Genomic DNA, 12,292 nt, shown 5'->3' on the forward strand with positions numbered 1-12,292 from the left:
GCATTGGACTTAACCTTCACCACCAGACACATCCATACCTGAGTACCAATTTCTCTTTGGCCCGACTACTTCAATCTTTCTGGAACTATTAGTAATTGCCCTCTGTTCTTCCCCAGGAGCATATTGGACACTTTCTGCCCTGGGGTGATCATCTTCCAGTGTCATATCTTTTTGCCTTTTCATACTGATAATGGGGTTCTTGTGGCAAGAATAAAAACAGAATGGGTTGCCATTTCCTTTTCCAATGGACCATATTTTGTCAGAACTCCTCACTATAACCCATGCATTTTGGGTGACTCTGCATGACATGGCTCATAGCTTCACAGAGTTATGCAAGCTCCTTTACTCCAACAACATTGTGATCCATGAAGGGATGTTACATCTTTTGTGCATCTAATTAGGCTTCTTGAGCTAGTCAACTTTTGTGGCAGAATAGCATGACTGTCATTATTTACTAATTTTAAAAGCCTCTGGGGACTTTCTTGGAAGTCCAGTGCAAGGTATATGGATTCAGTCCCTAGTTGGGGAGCTAAGATCCCTCATGCCTTGTGGTAAAAAAAAAAAGCAAAACATAAAACAGAAGTAATATATTACCAAATTCAATAAAGATTTAAAAAAAATAGTCCACATCAAAAGATCTTTTAAAAAAATAAGTAAAAATTTTAAAATAAATTAACTTTAAAGTAAATACCAGCTGGGTGATACATGAAGTTATTGATTTTATGTAAATGAATTTTATATAATATGCTTATTGATTTTATTCTGCATGTAATTTACACTTACAAGTTATCCTTCTAAAACTTCATTGAGTACTTGTGTAATCCCTTATACAGTAAAACAGCAGTTATATTACCACCTAATCTTTCCTCAAATATTTGTTATTAGATTTGGAAAATATCAATTTGAGACTTCTTTATTCTTATGACATTAATGCCTACTTCTCAAGAATTTTGGAGGATGCCTAGAATTAAAAGACTAGAATAAGTTTTGGTATCATCTACTCAGAATTTCCCAGGTGCACTAGTAGTAAAGAACCCGCCTGCCAATGTAGGAGACATAAGAGATGGAGATTCAGTCCCTAGGTTGGAATATCCCATGGAGGAGGTCATGGAAACTGATTCCAATATTCTTGCCTGAAGAATCCCAAGGGCAGAGGATCCTGGTGGGCTATAGCCCATAGGTTTGCAGAGAGTCGGACATGACTATAGTGACTCAATACACAGGCATGCACACATCATCTACTCAAAGTCCCTTCTATTATGGAATGTATACACACATATATATATACACTGATGTTAAAGTAGCTGCTCATTATGACTTAAATACCAGCACTCAATTACAAAATTCAAAGCACATTAAATTGCCTTTAAGTGAATAAGTGAGTACTTTTCAATGAATATAAGGGAGAATTAATTTTGATGATTTCCTTATAAGAGAACTGGTCCTGAAAAATCAGTTTGCCACTGAGCAGTCTGATTATGTAGACAGACCTTGTGGAATACCTCATGTGAATTTAAGTGAAGTGTGGATCAACTGTGTTAAACAACCAGTGAACATTTTAAAATAATTTTGGAAGCAATTTTTCAGAAATTTAAAAATGTACTTTTCAGATCCACTGTTTAATACAATAACTGTGTCATTTCAATTCACTAGGGATATGAATCCTTCCCGTTAAGTTTTGCCGATATGTTCATTTGCTGTGTACTAAATTATCCCAAACTTTATGTCTTAAAGTAATAAATCTACAATTTGGATAATTTCATCAAGGAATACATAGGTAAAGATGTTTTCTTTACCTATGGACAAACTGTAGGTTAAAATGACATGGCAGATGAGGGCGGGAATCAGTTGAAAAATTCTCGCAACGTGTATCTGATGACAATGGCTGCTATCAGAGGGGATGTCTCTGGAGCTGTCTGATAAAACACCTTTAAAATGTCTTTCTATCTGGCTATTTGGCTTTCTCACAACATGTTGGCTGAGTTATAGGAGGGAAGATTCCAAGAAAAGTAGTGTGTGTCATTTTTATGACCAGTTTAAATGTTTACACTCATATAACATCACATCTACTGTACTCTATTGATCAAATAGTCATAAAAGTGAACTTTGTTTCAAGATGAAGTAACTTACATAATATTACTTAAAAGAGTAGTATTAATTTCACATATCAAGAAATATGTGTGTGTGTATGTATAATATAATGAACATTTTTGGAAAATAATTTGTTCTCTAGACACAATTCACATCCCTGTCATATGCAAAACAAACAAACAAAACAAAACAAAAAAACAAGCAATCAAAATGAGTGAAAAGTATTCAAATTTCTTAGTTTCTTCATATAATTTATGGCATTATGTAAAAGTTCAAGTTCTTGTCATCTGCATCAAATCCATGTGCAAATGAGGTTCATTGGGTATGGTTGATCAGACAGACTTCTGAAGACAAGTTCTCTTTATTTAAAAATTGTGAATTAAATGTAGATGTTATCCAACATGAAATAATGGAAGAGGCATAGAGAAACTACTAGAGACTCTTATCTTTAATAGTACTATAGGAAACTGAGTGGAGAACAAACAGCAATTATTGGTCCCTAGCAATTCTGAAATCCAGCCAAGCACTCATTGCCCTTTTATTGATTAGGGTTCATGCCTAGAAGTGGTTCTTCATGGCATTATTATCACTCTGTCTATCAGATCTAATCCCTTGAATCTATTTGTCACTTCCACTGTATAATCGTAAGGGATTTTATTTAGGTCATACCTGAATCATCTACTTAATTCAATTTACTTTTGAATTCAGTGATAAGGAGTTCATGATGAGCCACAGTCAGCTCCTGGTCTTGATTTTGCTGACTGTATAGAACTTCTCCATCTTTGGCTGCAAAGAATATAATCAATCTGATTTCAGTACTGACCATCTGGTGATGTCCATGTGTAAAGTTTTCTCTTGTGTTGTTGGAAGAGGGTGTTTGCTATGATCAGTGCATTCTCTTGGCAATACTCTGTTAGCCCTTGACTTGCTTTATTTTGTACTCCAAGGTCAAATTCTCCTGTTACTTCAAAATCTCTTCACTTCCTACATTTTCATTCCAGTCCCCTATATTGAAATGAGATCTTTTTGAGATTTTAGTATTAGAAGGTCTTATTAGAAGGTCTTCATAGAACTGCTCATCATCAGCTTCTACAGCATTACTGGTTGGGGCATAGACTGGGATTACTGTGATATTGAATGGTTTGCTTTGGAAACAAACAGAAATCATTCTGTCATTTTTGAGACTGCATCCAAGTACTGCATTTCAGACTCTTCTGTTAGTTATGGTGGCTACGGCATTTCTTCTAAGGGATTCTTTCCCACAGTAGTAGATATAATCTTCATCTGAGTTAAATTCATCCATTCCAGTCCATTTTAGTTCACTGACATAAAATGTTGACATTCACTCTTGCCATCTCCTGTTTGACCACTTCCAATTTGCCTTGATTCATGAACCTAGCATTACAGGTTCCTATGCAATATTGTTCTTTACAGCGTCAGACTTTATCTCTATCAGCAGTCACATCCTCAACTGAGTGCTGTTTTTCCTTTGGTTCCATCTCTTCATTCTTTCTGGAGTTATTTCTCCACTGATCTCCAGTAGCATATTGGAGTAGCATCTCCTCAGTACCGACCTGGGGAGTTCATCTTTCAGTGTCCTATCGTTTTGCCTTTTCATGATGTTCATGTGGTTCTCAAGGCAAGAATACTGAAGTGGTTTGCCAGTCCCTTCTCCAGTGGATCACATATTGTCAGAACTCTTCACCATGACCCATCTGTTTTGGGTGGCCCTACATGGCATGGCTCATAGTTTCATTGTTAGACAAGGTTCCATGTGATCAGAGTGGTTAGATTTCTGTGATTGTGGTTTTCATTCTGTCTGCCCTCTGATGGATAAGAAGCTTATGGAAGCTTCCTGATGGGAGGGGGAAACTGGGTCTTGTTCTGATGGGGAGGGGGGGCATGCTCAGTAAATCTTTAATCCAATTTTCTGTTGATGGGCGGGGCTGGATTCCCTCCCTGTTGCTTGACCTGAGGCCAAACTATGGTGGAGGTAATGGAGATAATGGTGACCCCTTCAAAAGGTCCCATACAGGCACTGCCACACTCAGTGCCCCAAACCCTGCAGCAGGCCACTGCATACCCACGCCTCTGCCAGAGACTAATGGACACTCATGGGCAAGTGTGGGTCAGTTTCTCGCGGGGTCACTGGTCCTTTTTCCTGGGTCCCAGAGTACACAATGTTCTGTTTGTGCCCTCCAAGAGCCTGTTTCCCCAGTCCTGTGTAAGTTCTGGCAGCTCTCTAGTGGGGTCATTGGCAACCTCCTCCAAGAGGGCTTGTGCCATACCCAGGTCTGCTGCACCCAGAGCCCCTATCCCTGCGGCAGGCCACTGCTGACCCGGACCTTCACAGGAGACACTCAGACGCAGTTCTTACTCAGTCTCTGTGGCGTCTCTGGGTCCTGGTGCACACAAGGTTTGGTGGAGCACTCGGAGTGTCTCTGACGGATAAGGGGTTTGATTCTAAATGTGATTTTGCCACTCCTACTGTCTTGCTGGGCCTCTCCTTTGCCCTTGGGCCTGGGGTATCTCTTTTTGGTGGGATCCAACATTCTCCAGTTGATGGTTGTTCAGCAGTGAGTTGTAGAACTTTAGTGAATTAAAAGACCTTTAAAATTTTCTAATTCTGTAGTTTATCTTTCTCCTCTAGTCTCTTTTTTTGTTGTTAAATTTTTAGTTTAATTGAATTTCTAATAACTTATTTATCTCTCCTACTGGCTTATTGGTTATGACCAATAACCAATTTGTTTGAAATTTTCGGTCATTACTCTACAGCAGTGGTTGACAACTCTGACCTTGAAAAAGCAGTGTTATTCATAGATTATATGGAACAGAGCCAAATGTATAAATTTGCATGTTTTCTCTGTAGTTACCTAAGGATGCTTTTGTATTACTTTGCCAGATTTGAGTAGATAAGACAGAAAATGATTGGCCTGAAAGTCTGAAATATTTAATATATAACTTTCAAGGTAAACTTTGCAGACTCCTTCATAAAGGAGTCTACTTTCCTGTAGCATTGTGTCAATTCAAATATAACATAACAAGCTTTCATCTGTACACACCCCACCTCATTCTTTGTGCTGTTTTGTTAAATATCTTCTTTCCACATGTGTTAAAATTTTAGAGTGCATTTTTATTGAAATTATTTTTCTTTAAACAGTAAATACTTCTGTGAGAAATTTTAGAAAATGAGGGGAAAAAAAGCCATTTTAATTTATCCAAATATTTTTTATGTCTTTTTGCAGATCCAAATTTCTGCTTGTCATTAGTTTATATTTCCTTAAAGAAATTCCTGTTTAATTTCTTGTTGTTCAGATCTACTGCAGACTCTTTCTCTAAATGTTTGTATAATACAAATGTATTTATTTTGCCTTTATTTTTGAAGCATATATTGTATCAATATACTGTGTTGAGGTAACAAATCTTTTTCTTCCAAGCACTTTAAAAATATTGTCCTATAATATTTTAACTTGCATTGCTTTTTGTAAGAAAATTGTGATATCCTTATACTTTGTTCTCTATGTATTGTTTCTTTATTCTCTGGCCCTTTTTCAGTTGCTTTTACACAATTTGATTATGATATACCTTGGTCTGTTTTTATTTGCTTTAATCTGTTTTGTGGTCAATGAATTGTGGTTTTCTGCTTTTCATCAAATTTGGTAAAACTTTTTAATATTTCCTTAGATATATTTTTCTTTTACTTCACTCTGATTCAAATTGCACAAACATTTAAATGCCTGATATGGGATTCTTGATAACAATTAATTTTTTCAGTTGTTTTACTCTTCATAATTCAATATGGATATTTTCCACTCAAACATTGTCAAGCACAGCTATTTTCTTTTCTAATGCAATTGTCTAATCTGTCATTAACTTCACTAAGAACAGTTTTCATTTGATAGATTGTATTTGTCGTTAGTCATAGGATTTTTACAAATGGTCTATTTGCCTTTTCAGTACAGTTGACCCTTGAACAACACAGTTTTGAACTGCACAAGTCCACTTATACTCAGAGTTTTCTCAGTTATCAATATTACACAATCTGTGATTGGTTGAATGTACAGATGTGGAGACACAAATACAGAGGAACTGTATATATTGATGGATGAGTATAAGTTATATATGCCTTTTCAAATGTTCTGTAGATTGGTACTCCTAATCCCCAAATTGTTCAAAGATCAACTGTATATTAATTTTTTCTCTAAATCCCAGTGCATGTTTATACTAGTTATTTTAGAGTCATTTGCCAATCCATCATATCTATCCTCTCTGCATCTGTTTCTATTTGCTGATTTGTCTTGGTCCAGCTTACATGTTCCTGTTTCCTTTCATGCCTAGTAATTTTGGATAGATACTGAACAATGTGATTGTAACTTTGAGTGCTTGAATCTGTGTTCTTTTAAGGAATATTAGATTTCTTTTTTTATTTTTTCAGGAAGCTAATAAACTTATGAATCAATTCAGTAACTTTAATGAGTTTTTTTAAGCTTTGTTAAAGCAGGTTTGCTTATTTTACATATATGCAGAGTACATCATGAGAAACGCTGGGCTGGAAGAAGCACAAGCTGGAATCAAGATTGTCGGGAGAAATATCAATAATCTCAGATATGCAGATGACACCACCCTTACTGCAGAAAGTGAAGAGGAACTAAAAAGCCTCTAGATGAAAGTGAAAGAGGAGAGTGAAAAAGTTGGCTTAAAGCTCAACATTCAGAAAACTAAGATCATGGCATCTGGTCCCATCACTTCATTGCAGATAGATGGGGAAACAGTGGAAACTGTGTCAGACTTTATTTTTGGGGGCTCCAAAAATCACTGCACATGGTGATTGCAGCCATGAAATTAAAAGACGCTTACTCCTTGGAAGGAAAGTTGTGACCAACCTAGATAGCATATTAAAAAGCAGAAGCATGACTTTGCCAACAACGGTCCGTCTAGTCAAGGTTATGGTTTTTCCAGTAGTCATGTATGGATGTGAGAGTTGGACTGTGGAGAAAGCTGAGCACCGAAAAATTGATGCTTTTGAAGTGTGGTGTTGGAGAAGACTCTTGAGAGTCCCTTGGACTGCAAGGAGATCCAACCAGTCCACCCTAAAGGAGATCAGTCCTGGGTGTTCATTGGAAGAACTGATGTTGAAGCTGAAACTCCAATACTTTGGCCACCTCATGAGAAGAGTTGACTCACTGGAAAAGACCCTGATGCTGGGAAGGACTGGGAGCAGGAGGAGAAGGGGACTATAGAGGATACAATGGCTGGATGGAATCACTGCCTTGATGGACATGAGTTTAAGTAAACTCTGGGAGTTGGTGATGGACAGGGAGGCTTGGCGTGCTGCGATTCATGGGGTCGCAAAGAGTCAAACACGACTGAGTGACTGAATTGAACTGAACTGAAAGCAGGTTTAAAGTAACCTTTTCTACTCTAGGACTAGTCTAGTCCTCCCACTTAGGAATGAGCTATCTGAATCCCCTGTTGTAAAGTCTGGATATTTCTCCTGTCTAGTTTGTTGAACCTTTATAATCTCTCTAGCCTGGAAAGCTCTTGAAATTTTTCAGTCTACAGCTCCTCAGAAATACTCTTCTTGGTGCTGCATTTCACCCAACATATGTGCAGATAATTCTTTAGTAACAGATTCAAAGGGACAATTATGCAGATATATGGAGATGTTTCTCAGAGTAACTCCCTCCTCACCCATATTCTTACAAGTAAATTCCAACTGACACATAATCTGTAAACTCAAATCTGTTTTATTCAATCCTGCAATGCCAAATGGTCTCTTCTTTCCATTCTACTGTCTAGAATGTACTTCCAGTAAAAAAAAGCCAAGTGTATCATAAGTATTGCCTCACCTGATTCCATTTAATCCTGGAATCATAGTCCTATGCTGCATGAATTCTAATGCCTGAAAGTGGCCATTTCTTATACAGTTTACAGTTTTTCAGTTTTCTACAGTGAAAAGGCAATAACATGGCCAGCAGTAGAAATTATACTTCACTGATTTTTATTCATATCTTTACTGTTTTCTTCTTTCTAGACTTAAAAAAAAAAAAAAACTATTGTTTTTCTAAACTCTTGAGTAAATCTAGTTTGGTTTTAAACTTCCTTTTTATAAAAATTATTATATTTATGGGAAATTTCCCTTTCATAAATTCTTTAGGCTTAATCCCCAAATTATATTTTTTTTCATATTTTCATTATCATATTAATTCAAAATATTTGAAAATTTATCCTCTTAAGCTCAAATTATTTTACATTTGTTATTTAATTTCCACATATTTGGGCATATTTCTAGTTAATTTTTCATTAATGATTTATACTTTAAATCCTGTGAAGTCAGAGGAAATACTTGAAATTAATTCAATCTTTACTAATTATTTATCCTTGCTTTGGAGTTCAAGATGTGGTCTATTTTTATGCATGTACCACATGCCCTTGAAAAAATATTTATTCTACAGTGTTTAATGAATGTACATTCTAAAAATGTTAATTATATCCAATATGTTGACTCATTGCAAATCTCCAATATTCTGATGATTTTTTGTCTTCTTGTGATCTCAGTAACTAAGACAGTGGTTTAGAAAGCTTTAAGCATGATTGGAGATTTGTCTATTTCTCCTTTCACTTTGTTGAATATTGCTTCAAGTAGTTTTAAAGTATACCACTGTGTTAAGAACTTAAGACTGTTATTTTACCTATATTGATTTGTCTTTAAAGTTTTTTATTATAACTTTTTAATAGAAGTATAGTTGATTTGCAATGTTGTATTAATTACTATTCTACAGCAAAGTGTTTCAGATATACATATATTTTTTAACGTCTTTTCCCATTGTGACTTATTATAGGCTATTGAATATAGCTCTCTCTGCTGTACAGTAGGACTTTGTTTTTTATCAGTTCCATATATACTAGTCTGCATCTGCTAATCCCAAAGTCCCACTCCATCCGTCCTGCAACCCCCTCCCCCTTGGCAACCACCAGTCTGTTCTGTATGTCCATGATTCTGATTCTGTCTCATAAACATGTTCATTTGTATCACAGTTTTGATTCCACATACAGATGATATAATAGGGCTTTTTTCTTTCTCTTTCTGACTTACTTCACTTATTATGATAACCTCTGTGTGTGCTTAGTTGCTCAGTTGAGTCTGACTCTTTGTGACCCTTTGAAGTGTAGCTCACCAGGCTCCTCTGTCCATGAGAATTTTTCAGGCAAGAATACTGGAGTGGGTTGCCATTTCCTCCTCCAGGGGATCTTCCTGACCCAGGAATCAAACCCACATTTCCTGTGTCTCCTACATTGCAGGCAGATTCTTTACCTGCTGAGCCATTGGGGAAGTTCATCAGGTCCATTTGTTTTGCTGCAAATGGCATTATTCCATTCTTTTATATGGCTGAGTGATATTCCATTGTACAATGTACCACATCTTCCTATCCATTCATCTGTCAATGAACGTTTAGGTTGTCTCCATGTTTTGGCTGTTGCGACTAGTGCTGCTCTGAACACAGGGATACTTGTATCTTTTTGAATTAAGAATCTTGTCTGGATATATGCCCAGGAGTGAGATTGCTGGGTCACATGGCAACTCTAGTTTTAGTTTTCTGAGGAGCCTCCATACTGTTTTCTATAGTGGCTGCACCAACTCACATCCTCAACAACAGTGCAACAAGTCTCCCTTTTACCACATCCTCTCCAGAATTTGTTATTTGTAGACTTTTTAATATTGACCATTCTGATCAGTGTGAGCTGGTACCTCACTATAGTTTTGATTTGTATTTCTCTGATAATTAGTGATTGTTGAGCACATTTTTATGTGCCTATTGGCCATCTCTAGTGTGATGTCTTTTTATATAGACAAAATTATAGTGAGTGAAAAAAGCCAGTGACAAAATGCCAGTATTCATTTATATACTTGACAAAATTTTAGAAATGGAGGACAGACTAGTGATTGCTAAGGAAAGTATAGGGAGGAGTGGAAGTCGATATAACTATAAAAATGAAACATGAAGGACCCTGGTTGTGATATTGTGCTATAGTTTTGTAAGATGTTACCATTGGGGGAACTGAGTAAGGCATGTCTGAGATCTCTCTTTATTATTTCTTGCAATTGCATGTGAACTTAGTATAGTTATCTCAAAATAAGAACTTTAGTTAAAAGATTACTCTTAGCATTTAAAATAATAACATTTCTTAATAATATTTTAAAAATTCTATCAGTTCCGTTCTTTTCAGTTGCTCATTCGTGTCCGACTCTTTGCGATCCCATAGACTGCAGCATACCAAGCTTCTATATTTATATATTTTTGCCTTTTATTTTATCAGGCAGAATTTTTTGAAAATTGCATCATAGTTTTTATACTTACATTGATTTTTTTGAAGGTAGCAATTCATAGTTCTTCCTTTTGTGGCTTTTTAATATTTAAGAATAGGAATTATTCCAAAAAATGATATGAATTATTCTTCTATTCCCTATTTTTTAATTCTATTTGTTGTGAACCAAAACTAATGTATGTGATTACTAGAGATTGGCAGTTGGTCATAGGGAACACAGCAATTTGACATTTGTCATTTAAAGCATATATTTATGTTATTTCCTACAGACTCTCTAACACAAAAAACAAATTAGATGTTATTTAGGCACTAGGGGAAGAAAAGCAAGCAATTGATCTTGCACATTTTATAGGAGTAGTGCACACTGCCAAGAGTTCATGAAAATCCTTTTCCTCTTATCTTGAGCACATGATTAGTTTACATTTTCAGCATCCTTTCTAGTTAGGCCTTGTCATTTGATCAAGTAGGCTGAATGGAATAAGGGCCAACAAAGGTCAAATTTATCCTTTCAAGGAGTAGCCCTCTCCTCCCTCCCCCATTATCTGGCATGATACAGAAGATCAGTGAAGGATAAAAAAGCTCTAATCTTTGACAGGTTCCCAGAATGGAAAGAGGCCAAGTAACTGAGCAACCAGAAGGAAGGCAAATTATAAATGTTTTATGCTGCTCATATTTTTAAAGTTTTTTTTTCACCAGTTTTGCACTGCTACTATTACATTATAATTTTGTTTAACTTTATAAGAAACAAATTTTTTCTCCCAAAGTGGCCAAGTCACTTTGCTTTTGTACCAACAATGTATGCTATTTTGAGTTGTTCCATATTCTTGTCAACACTTAACATTATTATTCTTCTCAATGCTTATATTTCTAATGAGTGTGTGGTTGTATGTCATTAGTCCTTTAAAATTTTTGCTAATTTATTATGCAATTATTTTATAGTTAATTATATATATTTTTCATGTGTCTCTTTGACATCCATAGGCCATTTATTTTTTGAAGCATCTATTCATCTTTTTTCTCTGATTTTATTAGGGTGCTTCAAGTACAATTGAGATGTAAGAATATTTTTAGTATATTTTAAATAAAAATAAATTTTATATATATATATATCTATATCTATCTATCTATCTATCTATATATATATCTATATATATCTATATCTATCTATCTATCTATATATATATAGATATATATATATATATCTCAAAACTTTCAGGTCTGTGACCTGTATCTTCATTTCTTTATTTTTAAAATTTTTTAAATTTTAAAAAATTTTCAGCTGCACTGGGGCATATGGGATCTTAGTTCTCTGACTAGAGAGTGAACCTACACCCCCTGCATTAGAAGCACAGAGTCTTAACCACTATACCATCAGGGAAATACCTGTAGCTTCATTTTTTTTTTTTAAGTGTTTATTTTAGCCAAATTTCCAAATTTAAATGAGATCCTTACGAATATTTCTTTTGTAATTCCAGAATTTGTATCATATCAAAGATATCTTTGCCTAATTCAAAATCATTGAGACTTTTCCCCTATGTTGCCTTTAAAGGTTCTATAGTTTTAATGCTTAAATTTGGTTATATGATCTATATTAATTAGTTTCTATAATTGGTAAGAGTTTGTTTGTTTCTTTGCATGGGGAAATCCAAGTGTCCTACTTCCACTGTTGATAGGTTTCTTTGTTTTTCTGGAACTCTCTTTCTTTTTCGATGATCCCGTGGATGTTGGCAATTTGACCTCTGGTTCCTCTGCCTTTTCTAAAACCAGCTTGAACATCTGGAAAGTCACAGTTCACGTATTGCTGAAGCCTGGCTTGGAGAATTTTAAGCATCACTTTACTAGCGTGGGAGATGAGTGCAATTGTGCGATAGTT

Source organism: Muntiacus reevesi, chromosome 2, assembly GCF_963930625.1.
Source record: "Muntiacus reevesi chromosome 2, mMunRee1.1, whole genome shotgun sequence".
Taxonomy (NCBI): Eukaryota; Metazoa; Chordata; class Mammalia; order Artiodactyla; family Cervidae; genus Muntiacus; species Muntiacus reevesi.